At 43.5% G+C, this 26,201-nt stretch overlaps 1 protein-coding gene across 2 annotated transcripts in view; it reads left to right on the top strand.

The window, feature by feature from the left end:
- MAMDC2 (MAM domain containing 2) overlaps nucleotides 1–26,201 on the top strand; it is a 104,995-nt gene that overhangs the window by 23,197 nt on the left and 55,597 nt on the right. The gene's annotated exons all lie outside the window — the stretch shown is intronic.

Raw genomic sequence — 26,201 nt, 5'->3', positions numbered from 1 at the left:
AGGAGTTTCAAAATTTTATGAAGGCAAATGGGATACACCACATCACATCAGCACCATATCATCCATCCACCAACGGATTAGCTGAAAGATTTGTGCAGATAATGAAACACGCTTTGAAATCAGCAAGGGGACAACACTCCATTCAAAAGCATCTGGATACCTTCTTACTTTCCTACAGAAACACACCTCATGCTACGACCCAGGCATCCCCAGCCTTTCTAATGATGGGACGACAACTGCGCACTTGCTTTGATCTGCTGAAACCTTCTGAACCCTGACAAATTGTGCAACATCAGCAGCAATATCAAGTCATCAGATGGGCACCCCTAGCAAAAGACCGAACCTTTAGCCCGGGACAGACAGTTTTGGCTCGGAATTATACTTCCAGAGCTAAATGGGTCCCTGCCACGATCATCACTCAAACAGGACCTGTTTCCTACACAGTCCGGCCTGCAGAGACTCTTACCTGGAGGTGACATGTAGATCAGCTGTTGCCAGGTCATGCCAGTCCTCAGGACACATCTGCAGTTGAGTGGTCTGACTTCACTTCTTCTGGTGAGACACCAAATCACGAATCATCTGTTCCTGACTGTTCTCCTCCATTACTGCAGGCGGCTGAGATACCCCTTTGCTCAGCACGAGCTGATACCACCTCCTTACCTGTTCATGCTGCGGACCCTGAGCCCATGGTACTTTCGGGTGCAACAACACCAGAAGTTTGCCATAATCCACCTAGAGACAGAAGGCCTCCTCATCAGCTGGATCTTTAGCTAGGGCGAACCCACAGTTATGGGGCAAAATAATTCCCAGGGTTTAGCTGGGAATGGAGGCAGTCTACCCTCCTTCTCTAGTGTAGTGTGTGTTTTATTTAGAGGATGTTCTTACTGGGGGGGAGGAATATGTTGTGTATTTGGTTGTCATGGTTTTTGTTCCTATGGCAACTGAGTTAGATTATTAGGGGATAGCCCAGCCAGATTCGGCTGGTTAGGCGAGCTCTGTGTCTGTAAATAAATGGTAGTTTTGTTAGCTGTCTGCCGTCTGCTCTCAAATGATTTCTTCCCAAACCGGCTGCCCCCAAGGATATAACAGGGAAGGAGTTAGAATGGGGGCAGGGAAGGGGCGGGAGGGGGTGGGGCAGGGGTGGAGTTGGCGAAGGGGTGGTCGAGCACCCACTAGTGCTGGTAAAAGTTGGCTCCTCTGCTTGGCAACCCCTATTCAACTTTGGAAATGCAGATATGGAGTTTGCTAAGTCTTCCAGAATGTTCTTTTGTGGCACCACTTCTATAGGCCCAAGAATGAAGGCACTGTCTTTCTTCCCCTACTGCTCAGGAGGTAGAACAGGTTTAAAAGGAGGCTGTCTTGCCATGGATTTGTATCAAAGGGACAGCAGAACTTTAGCTACTCTGAAACTCCCTTCAGGGGGTAATGGTTCAGACTTATCCAGACCTTATCAATGTGTATTGTATGAATGCGCCTGTGGTTATCAGAGATAGCCAGGCTGAAGCCACCTGTTAGGAATTCTCAAGTGACTTGTTCAAGAGGGCAGAGAGAATTTGTGCCTTTTGGAGTCGGTATTAAAAGGTAATTGCTTGCCTCTGTTGGATCAGTGGCGAGGAAGTGGAAGAGTCATGATACAGGATGAAGCGAGACTGGTACTGGTAAGTGAATAATCAATTCTGAGTCTAGGACCAAGGCTTTCCAGGATCCTGTCTGATGAGATTGGAGATGATCATTCCAACCATAGATTGGGGGATGATCCTGTCATTTTGATCTTCCTGACATAGGACTGGTTGATGAAGTCCAAATTGGGGAACTCCAGCAGTTTTCAGAGGGTTTTGTCCACCTCTGAAAGCTGAAGGGCATAGTTTTTGTGAGTCCATAATGTGCAGCAATGGCATATCTGCCTTGCATTAGGACAGATGTTTTTGCTCAGCACATGTAAGCGAGGATCCTTCCTTTTAGCTATGTCTCTGACAGGAAATTCCACTTCCAGGCCAAATTCCACTTTGGCCAATGTGAAAACAGTCCAGCATTCTTAGAAGAAGAGGTCCTCCACAATCCTTCACTTTTAACCAGACTGCTCTCAGTGTGTACTCCTTCGGTTTGGCTCACTCATTCTTTAGTTTTGTGAGATGTGGGGGTTTGAAAAGACCTGGGGACGGTGGGCATTCCATGAATGAGGGACCACCTGGGGAGGTGAAAATGGCAAGCTCACACTGTGTGAGCAGAAGAGTGAAGAGCTGTGATGTGGAGGTCCTTGTACCATGGCTAGTTCAGACACATGCAAGTCCTCTGTGGACTCATTTTGCTGGAGTCTCCATTTTTGACCCCTTCTTCTGAGGGAGAATGGTGCAAAAGCAGAGTAGGGCAATAGAGGGGAGTGCAATGGAGAGGCAGACATAGTGAGCAGTGTCTGGAGAGAGGCCCAAGAGCAGCTCCCAGTTAAGGAGAATGGGGAGCATCTGGGCCTCAGGCAGCAGTGGTCAGGGATTCCTAGAACTGATTCAGGCCTGGGGTATTGGGCAGCACCCAGGCTGCTTTATCAAGAAGGCCTTAGAGGAGCTGCCAGTGGTGGGAGAAGCAGGTAAGGCAAGAAGGCAGAGGGCCTTGACCCCCAATCTAAACATCAAGTATCTGACTGGAAGCTGTGGGTGTTTGTTGTCAAACACAGAAGTTCTCAAACTATGGTCAACGAGCTCCATTCAGGTGGTCCGCAGATAGTTCCCTCTAAGGTGTGCGCCTGAGTGGCTGCACACGAGAGAATGAAGGGCCACCCACCTAATTAGTGGAGCCCCAAAGGCGTGGCTCCACTAATTAGGTGCCTGGACCCTGGAGAAGACGCACAGGTAAGGTGAGGTGGTGGCCTTGGGGGTAATAAGGGGTAGATGGGAGGGGTCAGTGGGGTGAGAAGAGGGGTGGGGGGAATTTGGGACGTGCAGAGCTGTGGCAGGCAGAGAAAGAGGCGACTTTCCCCAGCTCCAGGGTTGCGACTGCCAGGGAGAAACAGCCCTCCTTCCCAGCCTCAGCACTGTTGCTGCTGTGGTGGGGAAGAGATCCCCTCCTTCCCAGCCCCAGATTAGGGGCTGCTGTGGCAGGAGAGAGAGGGCACATCCATCACATTAGAAAGGTAAGACTACTGATACTAAAATATGAGTTGTGTGCTTTTATTTGCAGAACCAAAAAAAGTTAATTATTCAGATTTTTTATATATATAGTGCTTTTATCCGAAGTGCTTTACAACTGTTAACTAACGGTACAAATGACATTTGGAAAGATCAAGTCATCCGCTGAGACCCTCAGCAATTTTCAAGTGGTCTGTGAAAAAAAAAAGTTTGAGAACCACTGGTCTAACAGATCCTTAGAGTGGCAGTAGCAACTCAGAGACAGGTTTCAGAGTAGCAGCCATGTTAGTCTGTATCCGCAAAAAGAACAGGAGTACTTGTGGCACCTTAGAGACTAACAAATTTATTTGAGCCTAAGCTTTTGTGGGCTACAGCCCACTTCATCGGATGCATGCAGTGGAAAACGCAGTAGGAAGATATACACACATACAGAGAACATGAAACAATGGGTGTTACCATACATATTATAAGGAGAGTGATCACTTAAGGCGAGCTATTACCAGCAGGAGAGAGAGAAACTTTTTGTAGTGGTAATCAAAATGGTCCATTTGCAGCAGTTGATTACTACAAAAAGTGTTTTTTCTCTCCTGCTGGTAATAGCTCACCTTAACCGATCACTCTCCTTATAGTGTGTATGGTAACACCCATTGTTTCTGTGTGTGTGTGTGTGTGTGTGTGTGTGTGTGTGTGTGTGTGTGTGTGTGTCTATATATCTATATCTTCCTACTGTATTTTCCACTGCCTGCATCCGATGAAGTGGGCTGTAGCCCACGAAAGCTTATGCTCAAAAAAATTTGTTAGTTTCTAAGGTGCCACAAGTACTCCTGTTCTTTTAACTTGGAGACAAGCGCTAGAGGTGCTTCAGTAGCTGGGCCATGTAGGTGCTAGCCCTGGTGGGTCCACTCAGACACATGAATAAGGGCAAGGGCATTTTACTAGGACTGGCAGAAAAGGGAAAGGTTGCAAATACCCTAGGTACAGAGGCTTAAACAGAGTTCAAAGTGAGCAATAGTGGTTCTTGTTTAAGTCCCTGGGGTAGTCCAACTGAGAATCTGAGCTCTTCAGGCCTTGGGCTGCCCTCTCCAGTCAAGCATATAGATGCTTTTGCATGATTCCAAGCCAGGCTCAGTTAGTGTTTCACTTTGGGGCCCCTCTGTACTGGTTCCCAACCCCGCTGCTGCTGCTCTCCCGTAAGTCCCATGCAGACCTGCACCTGTCTATAATGTCCAGCAGTCACAGCCTGTTCTACATGCAGCTATGCATACAGATCCTGGGGATTCCTCTGCATCTAGCTTCTCTGCAGCTCCTGACTAGCTATGCAGCTGCTGCTTCCCAACAGAGCCCAGTCACTTCCTGGCTCAGGATCTTTCTCTACCTGTCCAGGAGAAAGGGGAATGTAGTAGGGAGGGGCTGATGAAGTAGTCCCCTGGTTAGTAGCTCTATCACATCTTAAATGCCACTGACTGGCTGCAAAAAGTCCTGTCTGATTCAATCTGGGCTGGTCAGCAATCTCTCCAGTCAACCCAAGGAAATGTGTAGCACAGTTTTCTTGATCATTCCTTTTATGACCTGGAGGAGGAGTGAGAATCCTATATATAATTATCAGAGCTGGTCAGGATGTTTCTCATGAAATGAAATTTCATGGAAACATGCTGTATCCTCAAAGCTGAGATGTGTCAGTTTTTATTAAGTTTTCATTTGAAAGATTTCTGAGGACCAGGGCTCTCTGGTCACTTCTGACATGAGAGATTAAAACTGAAAACATGAGCTTTTCCATCCAAAACGAGATGTCTTGACACAATTCTGTTTTGGGAAAACATTAAAAAGGTTTTGTTTTCATTCCAGTGAAGAGCAAAACCAAATCTTGAAACTTTGAAAGTTGCTGCAAAAGGGAATTGTTGTCTTCTAGACAGCTCTCATATCTATATCTCCCTTGTGGGGCCCCTTCTAACTTGGGGGCTCTGCCATCACAGGCTGCAGTGTGTGCATAAAACAGCCCTTTACTGAACCATGAAAAGCTCTTCCTGAAAGGGAAAGTGGCAGTGTGCAGAGTGCCCATAGTAATGCAGTGCTCACTGCTGCTGGCAGGTGAAAGTTTCCTAAGCCATGTTGTACATAGATTTATAGGCAATTTTTCCACCATTGCTCTAGCACCAGTGCAATTTCACTTGTGCTAGCAATGGTATAAACAGCAGTGGAGGAAGGCAACAGGCATTTTTCCAGTCACGGAGTCCAGACCTGCCCAGAGCAGTGTTGAATGGCACGGTGATAAAAGTGTCTGTGGAATCTCCATTGGTGCTTGCACCATTACTAGCACTCCTGGAGTTGCCCTGATGCTAAACCAATGGTAGGAGACTCACCTACAATTCTCAGAGTAGATACAGCCCTATTGGAGTGCTCAGTCAGAAGTCCAGAGCAATAGAGAGAGTCTCAAACCTACAAGGCTTTAGTTAGCTCATCCACAGCTGACCTGTTGTCAGAGAGATGTCCAGAAGAGCAGTCCCGTTGGAATACAAAACAGAATGCAACATCAGACTTCTCTTTGTTCACACAGATCCTGGCTCCTCATTTGGGTCTCTCAAAATAGTGTCAGCAAATAGTCAACCAGTGAAACTTACAGTTGGCTGCAGGATTCGGGGGAGGAGCATAAGGGTGAAGAAACCTAACCTCCATGCCCTCATCTCATCCCATCTTCCCCAGCCACAGCTCATCTGCAGCCGAGAATTCAGTCTGGTAGCAGCAAGATGGCTGGAGGCAGAGGGAGACAAAGAGCAGTAGGCTGCAACTATTATATGGCTACTCCAGTAAGCAATAGAGAAGAGGGGTAAAATAAGTTGTATCTAGTGGACCCACAAATTGTTGTTTTAAACAGGTGAGGAATTAAGCACAACCCACTTGATCCTAATCAAGACAAGGTGATCACCCATATGTAAAAACTAATTGATTCTGATGTTGCCTACAGCCATTGCAAATACATTTCTACAGGTACCTACAACAGATTTATTCCTTGATTTATAAATGCTAACTTTGTTGCTTCTGGTCTAAAATTACAGTGTTCTGAAATGCTGTATAAACATGGAAATTTTTATTTCTTTGACACGTCCGAATAGCTTAAGGAAAGTCAGTCCATTCCTATCTCAGCTCAGTGGGCTGTGACTGCTGGGTGTTAGAATAATTGGCTAGGACTCCCCATTTCCTCCCCAATAAAAAAGGCTTATTATATAATTACCTGTACAGTCACAATCTAATATTATTTGTACCTGTTTTAAAATCAATTATTGGTCTTAAACTTGAATTTCACAATGGAGATTTTTCATCATTATCAGGTTCTTAATATTGTAACATTGGATTTTTTTTTATATTGAATGATTCAACTAGGTTTATTTTACTTGGCAAAAAAAAATCTACAGCAAGAATGGTCGATGCTGTTTGGTTCCAGTGGAAATTGTTTTCTATTTGTTTACATGCTTCATTATTAGAATTATTGTCTGTTTGTGTGGTCTGTCATCTGGGCTTCCATGTTCCATTGCCAGTAAAGGTATGTCTATACGTACAGCGCTGCAGCAACACAGCTGTATTGATACAGCTGTGCTGCTGAGCGCATGTGGTGAAGATGCTCGATGCCAATGGGAGAGAGCTCTCCTGCTGGTATATAAAATCCCACCTCTGAGAGCAGCAGAAGCTATGTTGACAAGAGAAGCTCTCCTACTGACACAGCACTGTGCACCTGAGCACTTATCTTGATATAACTTATATTGCTCGGGCGGTATGTGTGGGGGAATATTCATACCCCTAAGTGGTGTAAGTTTTGCCACCATCAGGGATAGTGTAGATGTAATCTTAGTAATTAGCTGGCAGAGCTGGGATTAACACATAAAATAACTAAATACAAACTAAAATAAAAGCTTTTAAATATCCTGGAGTAGAAAGTGTATTTCTCCTTCATGTTGAATCTTTATTAAAAGGCCACCCTTGGTATAAATTCATTGTATTATAGCTCTCAGCACTATTGAAGTAATTATAAAAGGGCAATCATAAAAGTAAAATTCTGATTTTTCTGGAAAAACTTTCAAGGCAGGTTGATAATGAGATACTCCTACAGTTTGGTTTCGGCAGGAAAAATGACAATATTTGAATTGATGCTGTCAAAACTCTTGCATGCACAATGTGATGCCTCTGAGGTTAGTTATAATTTAATTGGGAAAGTACTGTGGTGAGCATTAGCTATCTTGTCTTCTCTGGAGTGTGTGGGGGTAGTTTTTTGTTTGTTTTTTTTTTAAAAGCGGGGCTACAGCAAGAGGAATACTCCAAAGTTTGCTTCTAAATAAGGAAGCATAATTTATACCCTATTGCCCCATCAAATTCACACAAATTTTCAGTGTAAAGATAGGTACAGCTTTCAGTTTGAGCAGATATGCCATAGAAGAAAAAGGTAGTGCTTACTTTACTGATTAAAAGCACCCTCATTTATGACTCCTGGAGGTCCAATAGATAAATTATGAAAGTAATCAGCTCTGATGTGAGAGATCACATCTCTGCAGTGCAGAAAGGGTAGTTAGTATATATCAGCATCTTACATCAACAGAAGCAAGCTTATAAACAGTGTAGGAGCAGGTGTGTGGATAATGGGGAATGCAGTCAGAAATCCCAGTAGTGAGCATAACCTAAACAACTAGAGATTAATCCATAGGAACTGTGGCTGTCTGCTTCAATTCCTGCACTGGCGGAATTCTTACCCGGCCAGAAGTGGGGCTTTTAAGTTCCATTTGTGCAATTTTGGCCCTTTTACCTAATGTAAAGGGGGCAGTTGGAGGATGAGGCTCTCACCCTGTGTATCAGTTCTGCTGTAGTTCTCCAAAGTTGTCTGAAATGGTGTTCTCACTGTTGTACGTATTGTTAAAAAAACACAGTAGTTTCTAGGCAATGTAGTTATATCCAGCCAGTGATGCCAACATAGCAACTAGAACAGAAATCATCTCGCTGACTAACATCTGATATATTCAGACACAACTCTATAACAAAAGCACTTCCTCCCTGCCAACTAACAAAAAGCTGTACACCAGAAGAGAGACACTACAATGCATTCAGGTTCCAGTAGATGTATTTTGTCAGTAAAACAGCAAGCTAAGCTTGTATCTAATATGTCATGTTTTTAGCAAGTCTGGAGTTCTGTGCTCAGAGATGTTTACTATGGAACTATCAAAGAGCTAGACACAACCTTTGTCTCACATGAGAGAGTTTTCATGCAGTATTCCATCACAAAGGAATTAAGCAAAAAAGTCATTAATTTGTTTTTATACCCTTATCTTCCCATGACTGGCCGTAATGCAGGATTTGAATATACATTGTCCCCAGCATATTGCTGATATTTGAGTAATATTAGGACACAAAGGAGTAAATACAAACATGTTCTCATATTTGTGAAACTACATTTATCAAATAGAAGATAACACCGATAAAGACTTTTGGGGTTGGTTTCTCTCTTCCGATTGAGCTGTGCTTGGCACATGGATGGGGGAGGGCAAAAGTTTCTGTGGATATGTTTACACTGCACTTAAACACTCATGGCTAGCCCATGTCAGCTGCTTTGGGCTATGGGACTGTTTAATCACTGTGTAGACATTCGGGCTTGGGCTCAGGCTGGAGCCTGGGCTCTGGGACCCCAGGATGGGGAATTGCCCCAGAGCCAGGGCTCCAGCCCAAGCCTGAAAGTCTGCACCACAATTAAACAGACCTATAGCCTGACTCCAATGATATAGACATAAAGTCACTGTGATGGCATATATACCTCCCCCTCCACACACACATACACACACACACATGATGAAAGGGTTAAAGTGGCCTGAGAGGCCAATTAATTGACTGGGCTGCACCTGGAGGGGCATTAGGCATAACTGGTGATCAAACTCAATTAGGGAGGGGCTGGGCCTTCAAAAAGGAAGGATCAAATTGTAGCTGGTGGAAGGATTAGGGACAAGACCCAAGTGAGAGGTAGTTGGGAGTTTTCCTCCTGTAGGCTGAGGGAAGGATGAGTTCCACTTGCCCTGCCCTCCCTCGGGCATTAGGAGCGGAAGGCAGGAATATGGATTAGTTTTTGGAATGGTTTGAAGCAGGGCTAGCCTGAAAAGAAGGCTACTAGCTGAGCCCGGGTGTATTGAACATTATGTTGTTTTGCTATTTTCTGTTAGACTTAAGTGAAACAATTTGAGAGCCTGCAGATCTTTTGACCCCTGTTACTTGGCTTGACTGGATGGCAAGGTCATACCAAAAGCTGAAATAGGCCAAAGAAGGCATGGGGAAAACTGAGGCACATCTGTTGCAATGCCATATACAGCACTGGGATGTAGTGTGGCAGCAACTTTGCCACAGTCACTTTTCTGTTTGTTCTGCCAGGGGTCAACTTATTCTCTTCTGTGATGGCATACATGGGTATCCCTGCAGCTGAAAATAGCTGGAGCACATCTTGCCTATGCTGGAGATTGCAAGGACAGCTTGCTTAGAAACATTCCACCAGCTTTATGCTGTTTAGGGAACACCTGTTGCCAGTTCCACTCCCTTAGGGCCCCTTTGTGCTGCCAGAGTGTAAGAGAGGACTGGGCTTTTTTTTTTTCCTAAGTTTGTAAGAGGCCTATAAACTCTAGTCCTCTTTTCAAAGAAGTGATTAAAAAATACTAACAAGATATGCTAAGTATCCCAGTTTCATCACTTGCTTTGTGTTGCATCTCTGATCTATATGTAGTTCTCTCTGAAAGCCTAGCATGCTATTGGCACTACATAAATAACTAATATTCAGCAAAGGTGCGTTCTTTAACTATTTGATAGTGTTTCTTATTACTTCCTTCACCAAAATAGCTTTTTAAAAAAAAATCTGTATTATAACTAAGACAATTCAGTGAGCATATGAGCTTAGCCATGGTGGTGAAAGGCACGGGGTCTGGAATACCGCGGTACATATTGTCAGCTTGAGTCAGCATCTTGGTAATGTTATGGTCTGGAGGCTTTGAAGACTGGTATACAGGTCACTGCCTTTTCCCCCTTTAGATTATAATGGTTGATGATTATGTGCTTCAGTAGTTAAGGTTATGTCCATATTACACATTGAAAACATGTTTTGGGGGCTTCTAACAGTCATGAAAACTTGCTTTGATTTTTTTCAAAGATGAAATTTGGCAAGCAACTAGCCCATGATCTGATTTACTCATGGCTTTGAGCTCAGTAGGAGAGGGAAGTGGGAAACAACAATGTAAAAGGGCAAGAAAATTGAATCAGTGTTAGGGCTAGGATCCAACCTGACAAAAAACCAGAAAACTCAGTGTCCAGTTTGACATTCTGTTCTCATGCTCTCGGGCTCCTCTGGTTGGCTTTGTATCCCTTTCTCTTTTTCCAGTTAAACAGTTAGCTGCCAGATTGTTGCTCTATTCTCAGTAGATAACCATTTATGGTGGGCCCGTACAGAATCATTCATGCTGCTTGACCCTTGTGAAGGGGTGAAATGGCCACTGGATGCTGTGGTTTCTGCTCCATCCCCGAAGAGGCCACTGTAGGAAGGGGGCATCGCACACAAATTAGGGGAGAGGGAATGAGATCTGTGCTTACGTGGATCTAGTGGCAGGAATCCCCTACATCAGGGCCCAGATGGGCTGCTGTTGCTCTTCCAGTCTGTAGGCTAGAATAGAAATTGTAGACGAGCTGCATTACAGGTTGAGGGGTAGGCTACATGCAGGGGTGTGTGTGGGTGTGTGTGTAAATTGCATCTTAACTATAGATTATGGAGATAATATGAACACACACACCGATGGGTGGAATGAGCTGAATATCAAACATCCATGTGTGTTCAGATTCTCTCCATATCACCCCAGGCAAACAATACTGCAAGTTTCTTTGAAAAAGAATGCTGTTAATAAAACAGAAATATTTGACTCATCAGGCCAATGGGAAGCTGCAGGCTGGTTTTCTTTGCCTATCAAGATGGATTGACAGCATAGTTAGAGAACTGAAAGTCTATTTCTTGACACCAGAAAGAAAGGATGAGTCATTGTCAGTGATCCAGTCAGACATGCCAGGACTCCAGCCAGAGTTGTCAAGTGCAGAAGATAATGAACCTGCAAGTCAACATTCTGGCATATTCCATTTCCCATCACAATATTAATTAAACCAATCTGCACATTATAGGCCAAAGTTTTTCAGTACCGAGTCCACTGTGCTTGTGGAAGTTGCATGAATATATAGGATATGTGAGGACTTAGTTTATAAACTATTTGTTTGCAGCACATTTACTAAACTTTGACTCTAAAAGTGATATAATTTAATTATTGGCCTTATCCTGAATAACTCTTGAAGTACACATTATTGCAATGATTTCATAGACAAATATAACTCTTGCCCCAAGGAAGGATTTCAGAATAGAACTTAATGCAGTATTTTTATTGAAAGACCACACAAAGATTGGCATATACAGCAAAGCTGTTTCTTAAAGGATAATCTTGACATGTATGTGAAACTGTAAATGCATCTTCGGCCTCAGTTAAACTTTTGTTTACATTTAAGGGCTAGCGCATTAGTTAGTTAATTCACTAAATTTATGTTTGGTCGCTAGAGGAGGATCAGCCTGGCTGTGTTAGGAAAAAGAAAACAAAAGTTTAACAATGTTATGGATTAAGGCCATCCATGATCACAGATTCACGTGTAATGGACAGAATTCACCTTCCACCTGCTTTGTAAGATTGCATTAATATCTGTTTCTTTTTCTTCCCCCTGCTCTTCCATGCAAATTTGCCCAAGTAAGGACCTTATAATTAATTGATAGAGCCTCGTGAATATAAATCCTGGGCCACATTGTCTTCTCAAGATCTGTATTACCTATTCCACAGAGCCCTCCTTGGCAATTGGGATCCCCCTTCATGGGATATACCAGGGATAGCCACTACTGGGGGGAAGCCACTGGGGTACAGAGCCTCTTCATAGATGGTTCTACACTCCGGTGGAATGCTAAGGATTCTCCAGGTCTCAGGGCGACCCTAGTAATCCCACAGCTGCAAATGTGGCTGGAGTTCCTCAAAAATCTAAGGACTTAACTGAATGAGTCCTAGGGCCAATTTTGGAAAACTGTCTGGGGAATCATGTGAGTTTCTGGAATAAATTCACAGTGAAAAACTTTTCATCCTAGCTATTGAATTTGAATTTTTATATTTTGCAAGCCATCTCCTTACCAAAACGGAGTGGAGTTAATTTGAAAGAAAGAAGAGTAGGATAAGCCTTGATATGTACAAAATCCTGAAATCAAGGGGCCCTGCGGCCATAGGTTTCCCAGGCTCCGGAGGCCAGCTCTGGCTCTAGGTTTGCTAGTTTTATCATTTTCTACTTAACCATACTCAGCCATCAGTCCTTACTCCTCTTCTTTAGAAAGAACTATAAATCACTGACAGGAGTGGGATCAAGACCAAAACCCTACTGCTCAGTTTCCCTTGGGTCTAATCTACCGCGGACCTAAAGCATGAATGTGAGCTGTTTAAAGAATATCTTCTTGGAGGGAACAGGTAAGGTGCTGGATCCATTATACTTAAATGAAATTATACCGGGCTCCTACTCTTGGCTGGCTGGGTGGGATGATGGAGCAAGCACAGGCCTCTTTGTCAGGCCCGGTGGAATTGCACAACCAGTGGCTAGCAATCAGTGCCAGAAACAGATATGCCAGTAGTCACAGCAGTCAGGCTGTTTCTTTTCATTCAGTTTTTGAAGATGGTGGCTTGGCTGATGCATTCCTCTTGGAACCCCGCTCAGGAACTTCTTGGTGAATCAGAATGGGACACTCCTTCTGAAGTCAACTTTCTGCAAATGAAGAACTTCCCCATTCCAGTAACTTCGGGCTTGGATTTCCATGGATCCAAAAATATACTCAATCAATCAGCAGATCCATAGGTATTTTGAGACACTGAGGTCATGGGTCAATCCACAGGCATTATCTCAACCATCCTAAAAAGTCCTAGCTCAAAAAATAATTAAAAAAAATACAAAGCTAGCAAAATTTTGGAACTGAAATCCTGAGAATACATGAATCATACATTCACTCAGACATGCACAAGAAGGGTTAGTTCCTGTTTTATAGACAGATGCTTATAACTTCCCCTATATATTTTGATATGCAGAAAGTCCATTTTGAACAGCATATTTTTGACACACACTCTAGGTGTGATTACACTTTAACTGGGTCAGAGTAAAAAGTCTTTTCCTCCTAAAATCAGTTTTGGGTTTCAGTGTTTATATGCAGCCTAGCTGCCTTTGAACATTCTTAACTCTAAGTACATGAGTAGTTCCATTGAGGTCAATGGGACAACTCACTTGCTTAATGTTAGCTACATACTTTAAGCACTTTGCTGGACTGGGGCTGATGTGAGTTGTTTATGTGTGGGTATAAGAACAATTTTATTCATGCAGAGCAAGTAAACTTTAATGGGTAACTATCATTCCTTACATAGTTGAACCCAAAGGGAAGAATTACATAATTGTATTAACACTGTCTCTGGTACATGAAAAGCAGTTACCTATGACAGTGACAGCCTCATACAACACAGCAGGTCCTAACTATGCATGTGACTTGGAAGATGCAGATGGAGCAGATATGTGTTGTAACAAAGCTCAATTTTTAGTGTCTTTTTTTTAAAACCCTTCCTAACTAAAATCAAGAGTACTATGAGCGGTGGTAGGGCAAAGACACAAGCAGCATGTTTTACAATCTGGGTTAGTACCCCACTGTAAAGTCACTAATCTTTTGCCACCAATCACTGGGTCCAATGTGTTTCCAAGCCACCTGCTTCTACTCTTTTTTAAATAATATAATATATGGAGATAGGTATATCTCGTAGAACTGGAAGGGACTCTGAAAGGTCATGGAGTCCAGCCCCCTGCCTTCACTAGGAGGACCAAAGTACTGATTTTTGTCCCAGATCCCTAAGTGTCCCCCTGAAGGACTGAATTCACAACCCTGGGTTTAAGCAGACCAATGCTCAAATCATTGAACTATCCCTCCCCCCTTAGGATATGGAATGGCTCCATCTATCTGCCCTAAACTCTGGAAGTCAGTGCCTCAGACCTCATGAGTCCCCCTTCTCCCGTTGCTTACACATGCTCCCTCAAAATTCCACCTAACCTATGTACTCTAGTTCTAATTTAACCCTTTTGGGGACAATATGGCAAGAAATCAAGGAACCCAAGCTTAGGAAAGGAATTTCTTAACCATAGTCCCTTTAATCTCAAAGCACTCTAGAGTTACAGATTTTTGAAAACAACAAAAGTCCTGAGGCATACCTTCCTTCATATCTGATCTCACTCCTGCTCTTAAGTAGGGGGGCCCTGTCTCTGCTCCAGGTGCCCCAACTGAGAAGCCACAGATCCCACAGTCATGCTCCCCCACCTGCACCCTATATGTTTTTTCTACACAGGAGCTCGTGGGGGGGGGCGGGGGGCACAAAGTTAATTCAAAGTTAATGGCCCCAGATTGCAGCTTTTATGGCTTCTTGGAGTTAGTCAGTGAGATATTATGTACCCTTCCTAGGCAGGAACGCTGTCTGGAATGCAATTGAGTAGGAGTGCCTTGGGCAAGTTTAGATGTGTTCAACACATAATACAAGATGGAGTTCACAATTTCATACATACATATCCGACTCAGTCATGATGTGCATCTGTGTAAATAAAAGAGGGAAACAATCAACTAAAATACAATAGATGAAAGAGAAACATTTAACATTTCTCACAGAGGTGTTAGGGCTATCCTGTACTGGTATCTGGCAGAACAAACAATTGTCTAGTAAGAACGCCCAGGACACCTTGTCAAAAACACAATTCAAAGAAAAGATGGAGTTCGGAACCTGAGAGAACTGCTCTGTGAACAAATGAATGCATGGATGTTTCCTTTTTTAGATGCTTTTTAATTTTTAAATATTTTTTAAGTATATAAAATAATGGAAACTTTTCTAAGATGCGAAAGAATAAAGGAAATACTTTACTAAACCATTTCCCTTCCAATTCAAAAACCCGTATCACAGAGGGGTCTCAGAATCTGACCCCTGTCCTGTTCAAATGTACTAACAAAAAATCACAGGGATGGCTTCTTGAAAGAGCTATTGGAAGCAATAAATTGGAAAATTCAACATATCTGGAGGCTTTTACTGCAGTAGATAACTGATTTGACAAACAAAATACACACATGAGCAACTTAAAAGGACTTGTGAATGCTTTGAACACCAGGCCCCTGAAGCTGATGTAACAGCTGAAAAACACAACAACAAAGGAAAACTTGAGAAAAGTATAACAGTATATGAGGCTGTTATAAAAGAAAACAAATCCATATGCTTGCATTTGGAACAAACAGAGAATCTGGTATAATCTGTACATGATGTAAGAATCTTGGGACATCTAGAGGGAGAGTAAAGAGAGGTCACAATTGTTGCCAAACATTCTACAATTAAGTATCACCAATGAGACCATTGTAGCGGAGCAGATGTTTTAAATCAGAAAACAGCAGCATGTAGTGAACTTGCCAGATTGTTACAGTTGGGCTGATAGATCAAGGCAAAAAAGCATTACCATCGCTGGTAGTAGCAATGCTTCAAAAGTGCCTTGTGCCCACGCACAAAAAGCAGTAAATATATCACTTACTACTAGCAGTAGTAGGAGCACATCTCTTCAGAGGAAGGCCTTAAACAAAGGGCAGGCAAACTTTTTGGCCTGAGGGCCACATCGGGTTTCCAAAATTATATGGAGGGCTGGTTAGAGGAGGCTGTGCCTCCCCAAACAGCCAGGCATGGCCTAGCCTGTGCCCCCTATCCACCTCCCCCCCCAGCTTTTTGCTCACTGATGCCCCTCCCTGGAACTCCTACCCCATCCAACCCCCCGTTTCCTGTCCTGTCTCCTGACCACCTCTGGACCCCCCACCTCTGAGTGCCCCCTCGCCCCATCCAACCACCCCTGCTCCCTGTCCCCTGATGACCCCAGGAACCCCTACCCCGACTGCCCCCCGCTGCCCCATCCAACCCCTTCTCTCATTCCTGACTGCTCCCCTGGGATCCCTGCCCTCATTCTACCCCCCTGTTCCCCGCCCTCTGACCTCCTCTCCCTCTATCCACACCCTCTCCTCCTGACCACCATCCTGGATTCTCCTGCCCTCTATCCAACCCCCGCTGCTCTCTGCCCCCTTACCGCACTGCCTGGAGCACTGGTGGCTGGCGCTGCTCCAGCTGTGCCGCCCAGAGCACCAAGATAGGCAGCTGCGCTGCCTGGCTGGAGCCAGCCATGCCACTGTGCAGCACAGAGCACCGGGTCAGGCCATGGGCTCTGCAGCTGTGCTGCCCAGCCGCCCAGAGCATTGCGATGGCAGCACAGAGAGCTGAGGCTGTGGGTAAGGGGGAACAGCAGCGGAGGGGCTGGGAGCTAGCCTCCCAGGACAGGAGCTGAGGGGCTGAGCAGGAGGGTCATGCGGGCTGGATGTGGCCCATGGGCCCTAGTTTGCCCACCTCTTCCTTAAACTTTTTCTACTTGTACCACTGCACCAAGGACAGTGACTCACCATTGTAGGCAGGCAGGAACTCAATACACCGCAGTCGGAATGGTGCAGTAGGCGCTTCTTCCAAAATGTTTGTCACTGAAAGACAATAAACATGGAACCCCATGAAGTTCTTTTCATAGTCACTTTTAAGGATAAACAGTTAAGAGACAAAGAAGTCAGTACAAGTGACAATTAAGGTTCCTGCCACAATGTTAATTTGACCACCCTGCACGTCGTGCACATTTTATGGTATAAATGTGACAACCTAAATAGAAATACACTCAGCCACAATTTACAAGAATAGAAAATACTACATATGCACAATGCAGTCAAATTGCATTGCTGTAGGAACAGTAACACTATAATTTGTGGACTTTTTGGAATGTAGGCTTTACCTTCATTAAGTTAGGGTTAGAGTTTGCATATAGGCATGCTTCTGTATATAAAGGGCAGTGCACAGCGGAGTCAAACCTTGAATGAGCATGCTGTGATTGCTAAAGTTACAATTTAAATTTGATTCCCTAACCTTGGCATGAAAGTCTGGGTGCATGTGAAAATAATATATAGATGCTTTGCCTTTGAATCTACTGGATGATTCTCCTCACCCTAGCCCCCTTTTCTTACTGGATTTGTATGCTAATCTTCTCCTCAGAGAAGATCAATGTTAATGCAGTGTGCACACACATATTTGTCTTCTCCCAGGATAGTCAGTTTGTTTAACTATTGGGCTCTGCTTTTGTGCTAATATGCTGAGTCCTTTCACTTTGTAAAATGAAAAAACTACAGGTAAAGTGTCTTAAAATAAGTAAAGCTGCTTGGAAAATAGGGGTGGTTTTTTTTTTCCTGCAGAAAATTTCAACTTTTTGTTGGAAAGCTGAAAACCAAAACACTTTCAGTTTTCAGCCGGAAGTATTTGGTTTTCAGGTGTTCAGTTTTCTGGTGGAAAAACTGAAAATATTTGTGGAAGACAGATAACTTCAGCAAACAGTTTAATTTAGGCGAAAACTCAGTTTTTCCTTAAAAGGTTGGACCAAATATGGAATATTGAAGCTGAACACCTTAAATCTAATCTCATGAAACTTCTGCTGTTTTCAGCCAAAATCTCATGAGAACAGCCAGTAAGATTTCAGTGCTGTCAAATCAAACCTGAACCTTAACCTAAACCAGATCTAAACACTGCCTTCATAGTGCAAACTTCATTGTGCAAAATGATGTCTACATGGCTGTGGGAAATAGTGTTTGTTAGCTAACCATTGTTGCAGGAATACATATTTTGTAAAATTGTGTAGACATCTAGAAAAACGGTGTCTACTTTGTTCTTTTATTCTTGGCCATAGAATGGTATGTTAAAAAAAAACAACCCTAGATATTGTTATGCCAAAGGAGATATCCATAGAGCAAATTTTTGATCCTAGAAACCTTGATGATACCTCTTCTAATTTTTGTATGGAAGGAACAGAGGAAACAGCCACATGACTTTTTTCCTCCCCCCTAAAACTGTACTGTTGCTAGGTTGAATGAACAGCTGCACCAGACATAAACGCCTGTGAAGGGTGGAACATATCTGTGGTTATAGTTCCACATGTTTACACCCTGTTACATCAGTAGAATTGGTAATTTTTAGTTCTTACAAATGCTTTGTGATCTCTTTTTTAATGGCCTGTAGTTTAGTTTGTTAGCCACAATATCTGGCTTCCTGTCTTTCATGTTACTCATAGAATGTGCAATCAGTGTAATTTTCTTACTGTTTTGAGGAACAAATGCTGCAAAAAAAAATGCTGCTATAATCAGTGCTTAGTGATATATTGAAGCCCTTTAGATTTTACTATAATAGCACTGAAACACTGAAATTTGCTAAGTAAAGATAAAATCATTGTGATCTAGAAGTGCAGTGTTTGTGTGAAAAAATGGCAAGGTTGTGGCCTAATCCAGGGGTCAGCAACCTTTCAGAAGTGGTGTGCTGAATCTTCATTTATTCACTCTAATTTAAGGTTTCTCCTGCCAGTAATACATTTTAACATTCATAGAAGGTCTCTTTCTATAAGTCTATAATATATAACTAAACTATTGTTGTATGTAAAGTAAATAATATTTTTTAAATGTTTAAGCACCTTCATTTAAAATTAAATTAAAATGCAGAGCCCCCCTGGATTGGTAGCCAGGACCCAGGCAGTGTGAGTACCAGTGAAAATCATCTCACGTGCCGCGTTCAGCACATGTGCCATAGGTTGCCTACCCCTAGCCTAATCAATTTAAACTGAATGTAAGTCATTAAGAAACTGATTATTAGAGAAGCAAGGTCAGAGCCATTAAACTCCCATGAGTGAGGAAGGCCTCGTCCTTCAAACTTTGCTGATGTGAGCAGTCCCACTGACATCAATTGGTTTTGCAGGATTTATTTCTACAGCCGTAGGTCTAGATTGTCACCGCCCTTGCTTGGACATGAAGGGGGTGAGATGAACTTTCTCCCCTGTTAGACTGTCTTCCAGCCACAAGTGTAGAAGGGGAATTATTTGCCTGATAGTTCCCCCCTGCAAGCAAGTGGGTAGGGAGAGGATGGAGAGTTGGAGAACCTCTCGCTCTGCCACCTCCCACCAACTTGGCAGCCATAGTAGCTGGCTGGATGGCACAGTAGGAAGTAAACTGCTCCAAGAAAATAGTTGAAATACCATACTTCCCACCCAGAGCAAGGGGTGAGGAGGGGAAGAGTTGTGACTGGGTCATTGTTCTCTGGTCTGTGCATGGGATGAAGCAGCTACCTAGGACATATGGTTGTTACATTCTGGCCCATGCTGATAACTCTCTCTGATTACTAGTAAGTGAAATGTTCTGTACTGTTGAAGGGAAGGGGATTCTGAGGAATATTTGTATATATGATATGCTAGAAAATAAAATTAGGTTCACTGAGAACTCTGCCTTAAAAGTTGTCTCTGCAATAAGTCTTTAACAAGAGATCTACCAAGTTCAGCCGCTTCCAAAGATTTCCCCAAACAGAAGTGAACTTCGGGTGGCAACATTTTTCTCCTTTTCTGGCTGGAGGGAGGACAACTCTGCATATGCCCCCCTCTCTACTTAGGGGAGTATTTTCCCTCATGAGCACCTCTTAACTTCTCTCCCACCATGGCTCTGGACCAAGTACTTGTAGTCCTTTCTGCTGGACAGTGTCCTTATGCTGCAATGGCAGCATGTAGTCAGTGCCACCATTCATTTGTAAGAGGTTTAGAATTTTGTCTGTGTTTGAGCTTGATGTGTCTGTGTCTATGTCTGAGCTGCAATGTTTAAAATGCCTAAAATTAAGTATGTTCTGAAGTGCTTTGCTGGACTGAAGTCAGAGTGCTCAGCATCTTATAGAACCGAGCTTCTCTGAGGCCTGGTCTACACTACGCGTTTAAACTGATTTTAGCAGTGTTAAACTGATTTAATGCTGTACCCGTCCACACAATGAGGCCCTTTATATCGATATAAAGAGCTCTTTAAATCGGTTTCTGTACTCCTCCCCAACGAGAGGAGAAGCGTTAAAATCGGTATTGCCATATCGGATTAGGGTTAGCGTGGCTGCAAATCAATGGTATTGGCCTCCGGGCGCTATCCCACAGTGCACTATTGTGACCGCTCTGGACAGCAATCCAAACTTGGAGGCAGTGGCCAGGTAGACAGGAAAAGCCCCGCGAACTTTTGAATTTCATTTCCTGTTTGCCCAGCGTGGAGCTCTGATCAGCACGGGTGGCAATGCAGTCCCAAATCCAAAAAGAGCTCCAGCGTGGACCGTATGGGAGATACTGGATCTGATCACTGTATGGGGAGACAAATCCGTTCTATCAGAGCTCCATTACAGAAGACGAAATGCCAAAGCATTTGAAAAAAGTCTCCAGGCTATGATACAGAGTCCACAGCACAGTGCTGCGTGACAAGCGTAACGGAAAGCCAAAAAATCAAATGGACGCTCATGGAGGGAGGGAGGGGGTATTGAGGACTCCAGCTATCCCACAGTCCCCAGCAGTCTCCGAAAAGCATTTGCATTCTTGGCTGAGCTCCCAATGCCTGTAGGGTCAAACACATTGTCCGGGGTGGTTCAGGGTATATCTCGTCAATTTATCCCCTCCCCACCGTGAAAGAAAAGGGAAAAAATTGTTTCTTGACTTTTTTAAATGTCACCCTATGTCTACTGAATGCTGCTGGTAGACGCGATGCTGCGGCAGTGAAGAGCAGTATCTGCTCCCCTCCCCTCCCCGGTGGCAGACGGTACAATACGACTGCTATCCATCGTCATCATCAGCCCGTGGGTGCTCCTGGCTGGCCTCAGGTGAGGCCGGCCGGGGGCGCTTGGGTAAAAATAGGAATGATTCCTGGTCATTCCTGGCAGATGGTACAGAACGGCTGGTAACTGTCTTCATCATAGCAACTGGGGGCTGAGCTCCGTCAGCCCCCTCCCTTTCATGTGTAAAGAAAAGATTCTGTACTGCCTGGACTATCATAGCAGCGGGATGCTGGGCTCCTCTCCCCCGTACCGCTTAATGTCCTGCCTGGACTAATAGCAGCTGGAGGCTGCCTCCCCCTCATTTTATCTCACTAACAAGTCAGTGTTTCTTATTCCTGCATTCTTTATTACTTCATCACACAAATGGGGGGACACTGCAACAGTAGCCCAGGAGGGTTGGGGGAGCAGGGAAGCAATGGGTGTGGTTGTTGCAGGGGCACCCCCTAGAATGGCATGTAGTTCATCATTTCTGCTGGATCTGACATGGTGCAGCTGTACTCTCTGGTTCTCTAGTACACTTGCCCAATATTCTAGGCAGGACTGACTCTATTTTTAGATAAAACATAAAGGAGGGAATGACCCGGGGAGTTATTCCCATTTTTGTCTTTGCGCCCCCGGCCGATCTCAGCCAGGGGCACCCATGACAGCAGCAGACAGTACAGAACGACAGATAACCGTCATCTCAATGCCAATTTACAATGGCACAGCAGACGGTACAGAACAACTGATAACCGTCTCTACTACATGCAAAGACAAATGAATGCTGCTGTGTAGTGCTGCAGTCCCGCCTCTGTCGGCGGCATCCAGTACACATACATTGACAGTGACAAAAGGCAAAACAGGCTCCATGGTTGCCATTCTATGGCGTCTGCCAGGGCAATCCAGGGAAAAAGGGCGCAAAATGTTTGTCTGCCGTTGCTTTCCCGGAGGAAGGAATGAGTGACGACATTTACCCAGAACCACTCGCGACAATGATTTTCGCCCCATCAGGCACTGGACTCTCAACCCAGAATTCTAAGGGGTGGAGGAGACTGCGGGAACTATGGGATAGCTACGGAATAGCTACCCACAGTGCAACGCTCCAGAAATCAATGCTAGCCTCGGACCATGGACGCACACCGCCGAATTAATGTGCTTAATGTGGCCGTGTGCACTCGACTTTATACAGTCTGTTTTACAAAACTGGTTTATGTAAAATCGGAATAATCCCGTAGTGTAGACATACCCATAGTCTCATCACCTCTGCTGCAAAAGGGCTTTAGCATATAACAATGAACTAGTCAAATTAATCTGAAAGAGACCTGACTCAAGAGACAGGCTTTCCAGCTTTGTGATCAAATATGCTGTTCACTTTCGCGGGGAGTCTGGAGCAAATGAGAACAAGTGTATCATGTATTTAGGGAGCAGAATCAAATTTATGGTGGCATAAACATCTAGACTGGAGTCACTAGAGGACATTTTAAAACAAATTACCATTTATGAGAGAAAAGTAGACCCTCGTCTACTTTATAATTAAGTTTTCAAGTTAGAAAGGCAGTTGAGCCATGTAGCTGGTAATTTGAGGTCTCTATTTGAATGTATTTTCCCTGTCTTTATACTAATCTATTTTTGAAAAACACAAAATAGTGAGTATTATGGTTTGCAGCCATAAGAAGGTTGTGTTTCCTTTGTGAGAAACCCCAAATTCTAGACTAAAATAGGACTGAAATCTAAACAGCAATTGCAATGTCTGGACACCGAATTATGTTTCTTTGTATCCATGTGTTAAAACTGGGCAAAAGTAGGACCATCTTGCAAATCAAATCCCTTGCCTGAGCTGGATATTGCTGGTTAACTCAATACAAAGCAAAACCCCTAGCAATGTTTCTGCATCATTCTGTTCAGAATTTTTAAAAAATTACATGCATTTTCTGAATGTGGAGCCTACTAATGTCAACTATCGCTATAAATCAGGAGTCACTCTGCTGAAATATGTGGAGTTACAATGATGTAAATCTAGTGTGAGATCAGAATCAGACCTAACGTTTTCTTTTTGTGCATGTAAAAACAGGTTTTTACATACATGCAAGCTGGTCATTCAAACCAAGTAAACATCCATGAATATATTTCTATATCAATTTCTTCCTGCAATTTGAAAGACAGTGGGCAAACCGTATACTAAAGGAAAAACTCTGATTAAAACAATTCACATTTCACAAGCAGGACTGTATTTAATAACTTTCTTGTGTATGAACTAGAATATCTCTTATAGAATGGATTAGAGTAAGGACAAACCTGCCAGAGATAAGAAGATAATATTTTTCAGAGAGTATATTAATTATAGAATTCCTGTCTTTTTAAAGATCATTTAGATAAACATTTCATGATACTGTTCTAGATCTTGGTAAGAAGAGATAAAAACAAACACACACATGCAACTGCATCTTTTGTATAGTGTGACGGACTCAGGCCAGACGGATATAAGAGGGTAGTGCAAGGCAGGTATATCAGCCTCAGAATGAGCAGGTTCCCTGGATAGCCAAACAAGGGCTACTCCAGGCCAGTCAAGATGCCTGACGCCAGTTTAACCAGTTAAGGTCATTAGGCTAATGCCAGCACTTGACCTCAGTTATCTGACAAAAGGTCAATTAAGGCTGTTAGGCTAATGGAGACAGCTGGAACCAATTAAGGTCCCACTTATACTGCTTTAAAAGCTCTCCTTTCTAATTCTCTCAAGAGGAGCCCAGGTGAAAGGAGCTGGAGGAGAGGAAGCATTACTGAACCCTGAGGTAAGGGTGAAGCTTGGAAAAGGGGACCATGGGAAGTGGCCCAGGGAATCAAAGTGGCGTCAGTGGAGGAGGGAAGCTGTCAATAGCTGCTACCATTAGGTCCCTGGGCTGGAACCTGGAGTAGAGGGTGGGCCTAGGTTCCCCTCTTTCCCCCACCATGCTCTACAGAGATCCCTTGAGAGGAGAAACAGACTTTGGTCCAGTCAGGAGACCAAACTGTGCCTACTGAGCTCTAAGGAGCAACAGAGACTGTGGGTATTCTACCTTCCCACCTCCTCTTCTGGCCTGTGATGAAAGTAGTTCAATAAGCTGTAACCTTTGCTGCCATGCTGTGAAACGGAGGTCATATTGAGGGCCTTAGAGGGCTTCTGAGGCCACTGAATCTGCTAGGAAGCGCGGGACCAACCAACACAGGCTTGAAGCTTTGTCACAATACTCAGTTACCTGTTTAGCTGCACACACTCATATATGGCAAGCACAAGTGTTGCCCATTTTTAAATATTTGGCCCTTGATTTGTTTTTCTTTTACATATTGCTGCATTAGCAAGTCACCTGTGATTAACATGCCATAATGCACATATTCCAAGGCCTAGGGACTAAAACTGTGTACTGTAGATATCTGTCTTGCAAGGAGAGATCGTGGCAAGATGTGAAAATCCATTCCAAAAAATACAACAAAGATTTTTAATAGGTTGTGCTTTGGATGTGTGAGCAGCAGTCACATATTTGACCAAAATAAATGGCAGTATTAAGGAGCTATTTGAAGGCAGGCGAACAGCCAATATTTGTAAGCAACTCCCAAACAGTTTACAGTGCAAGCATATACATTATAGGCCAGAATTTCTCTTGTCCAGAGTTGCCACTCAGAGCTGCAGATGGTGTCAGGGAGCTGCCTGGTGGATGCTGTAATGTGCACCAGTGGTAACAGTGACCAATGGATTATTTGCTGGCAGAGGATAGCTGGAGCACACTATACTTCAGCCACACTTACTCCGCAACCTCTGCCCCTGATGTGTAGCCTATGCCAGGAGTTTACGGAAGGGTAAGTTAGGAGCTGTGTATGCCAGCTCTACACCTGCTGGGGTCACAGAACCATCACGTTCCATCCCCTTTGGGCTACAGGAATGGAACAAAGAAGATGGCGGGGCAGGGAACTGAGCTCTGTGTTTCTAGGTTATTTGCTGTACAAAGGGCCACAGCCTTCTGAATCTGAGATGGTTTAATTTTCCCCCTGTCATTGCACAGTTGGGATGTTGGGAATTGGGCTGTGCTCACTCAGATCCCAGTTTAGCAAAGTATTTAGATATATGCTTAACTTCAACGCTACTCATGGGCTTGAAGTTAAGCACTCCCTTAGATACCTTGCTGAATGGGGTCCTGAATTTGTAGCCATGTGGAGCCACTGAGTGAAAAATCGAAGAGAAGGGAGTGATGGGGCGTGTGATACTACTGCAGCTCTGAAGAGCCACTCACTCTGACAGAACTTCTCCTAGCCCTGCCCCCAGAGAGAGCCCTGGCTCCCAGCCTAACCATTTGGGGTAGGTGATGGGAATAAGATTTGTCCCTTATGTGCTCCCAGTAGGTTGCCCAAGATCATTTTACAGGTGGTCTAGGTGATATGCAAATATAGAAGATGGCATCAGACTGGCCACGGGTAGTTTCATGGGGTCCTGTGCTATTTACTCATTTTGGCCAGATAATATTGTAGAAACAAACTCTCTAAAGACTGGCTTTTCCTTGACGCTTTCTTAATTTGTTTCTCTGTTTTGCTGACTACTAGCTTTCTTTGCTTTGTTTTTTTATTCCTCTGTAGTCCCCAAATATTAGTCTTACTTTTATGTAAATAAAGTCTGCAGGACTGGGTTTCTCATTTACATCAGATTTGTCTCCTTTTCTTTTTCACTTTTCAGCTTACACATGTAGCCCTGTGGATCTTTATTCCTGATGTTAGGTTAGTGGCTTAGGTCCCATTCTAAACCAACAACACCACTTAAGCATGTAGTTAGTTTTAAGTACAAGTCTAGTTCTATTGGTTCTTTGGGGATTACTCCATGTGTTTAAAGTTAAGCATGTGCTTTAGTGATCTGAATCAGGGCACTTGCACATATTAGTGTATATTTTCAGTGGTAACCTTAGAAAGAACTGCCAACAGCTTATTTCAAGTTCTACTGCAAAACTACAAGAAGTGCTTAGATTTTACCAAGTGTCAGTTAAAATATATTTTTATTTTTAAAAAATTGAATTATAAAATGAAGTTAGACATGTTTCTGTCCAGCAAATAATTGAATGTTCCTGTAGGATATCCATTTATTATCTATATAAATAATGACTCCATAAAACTATAGGTTTTAAGGACAATACTTGAGTAAAATAACCAGAATTTGTTAAAAAAAAATTAATTCTTTGCACTTATAGCATCTTTTATCTGAGGATCTCAAAGCATTTTACAAACTTCTAATTAAGATTCTCAGTACCTGTAAGGTAGATTATATCTTGTCTACAGATGAGTAAAT

The sequence above is a fragment of the Gopherus evgoodei genome, chromosome 6 (genome assembly GCF_007399415.2).
Source record: "Gopherus evgoodei ecotype Sinaloan lineage chromosome 6, rGopEvg1_v1.p, whole genome shotgun sequence".
NCBI lineage: Eukaryota > Metazoa > Chordata > Testudines > Testudinidae > Gopherus > Gopherus evgoodei.
The sequence above is the reverse complement of the archived record's forward strand: the minus strand, read 5'-3'. Positions and strand labels throughout refer to the sequence as shown.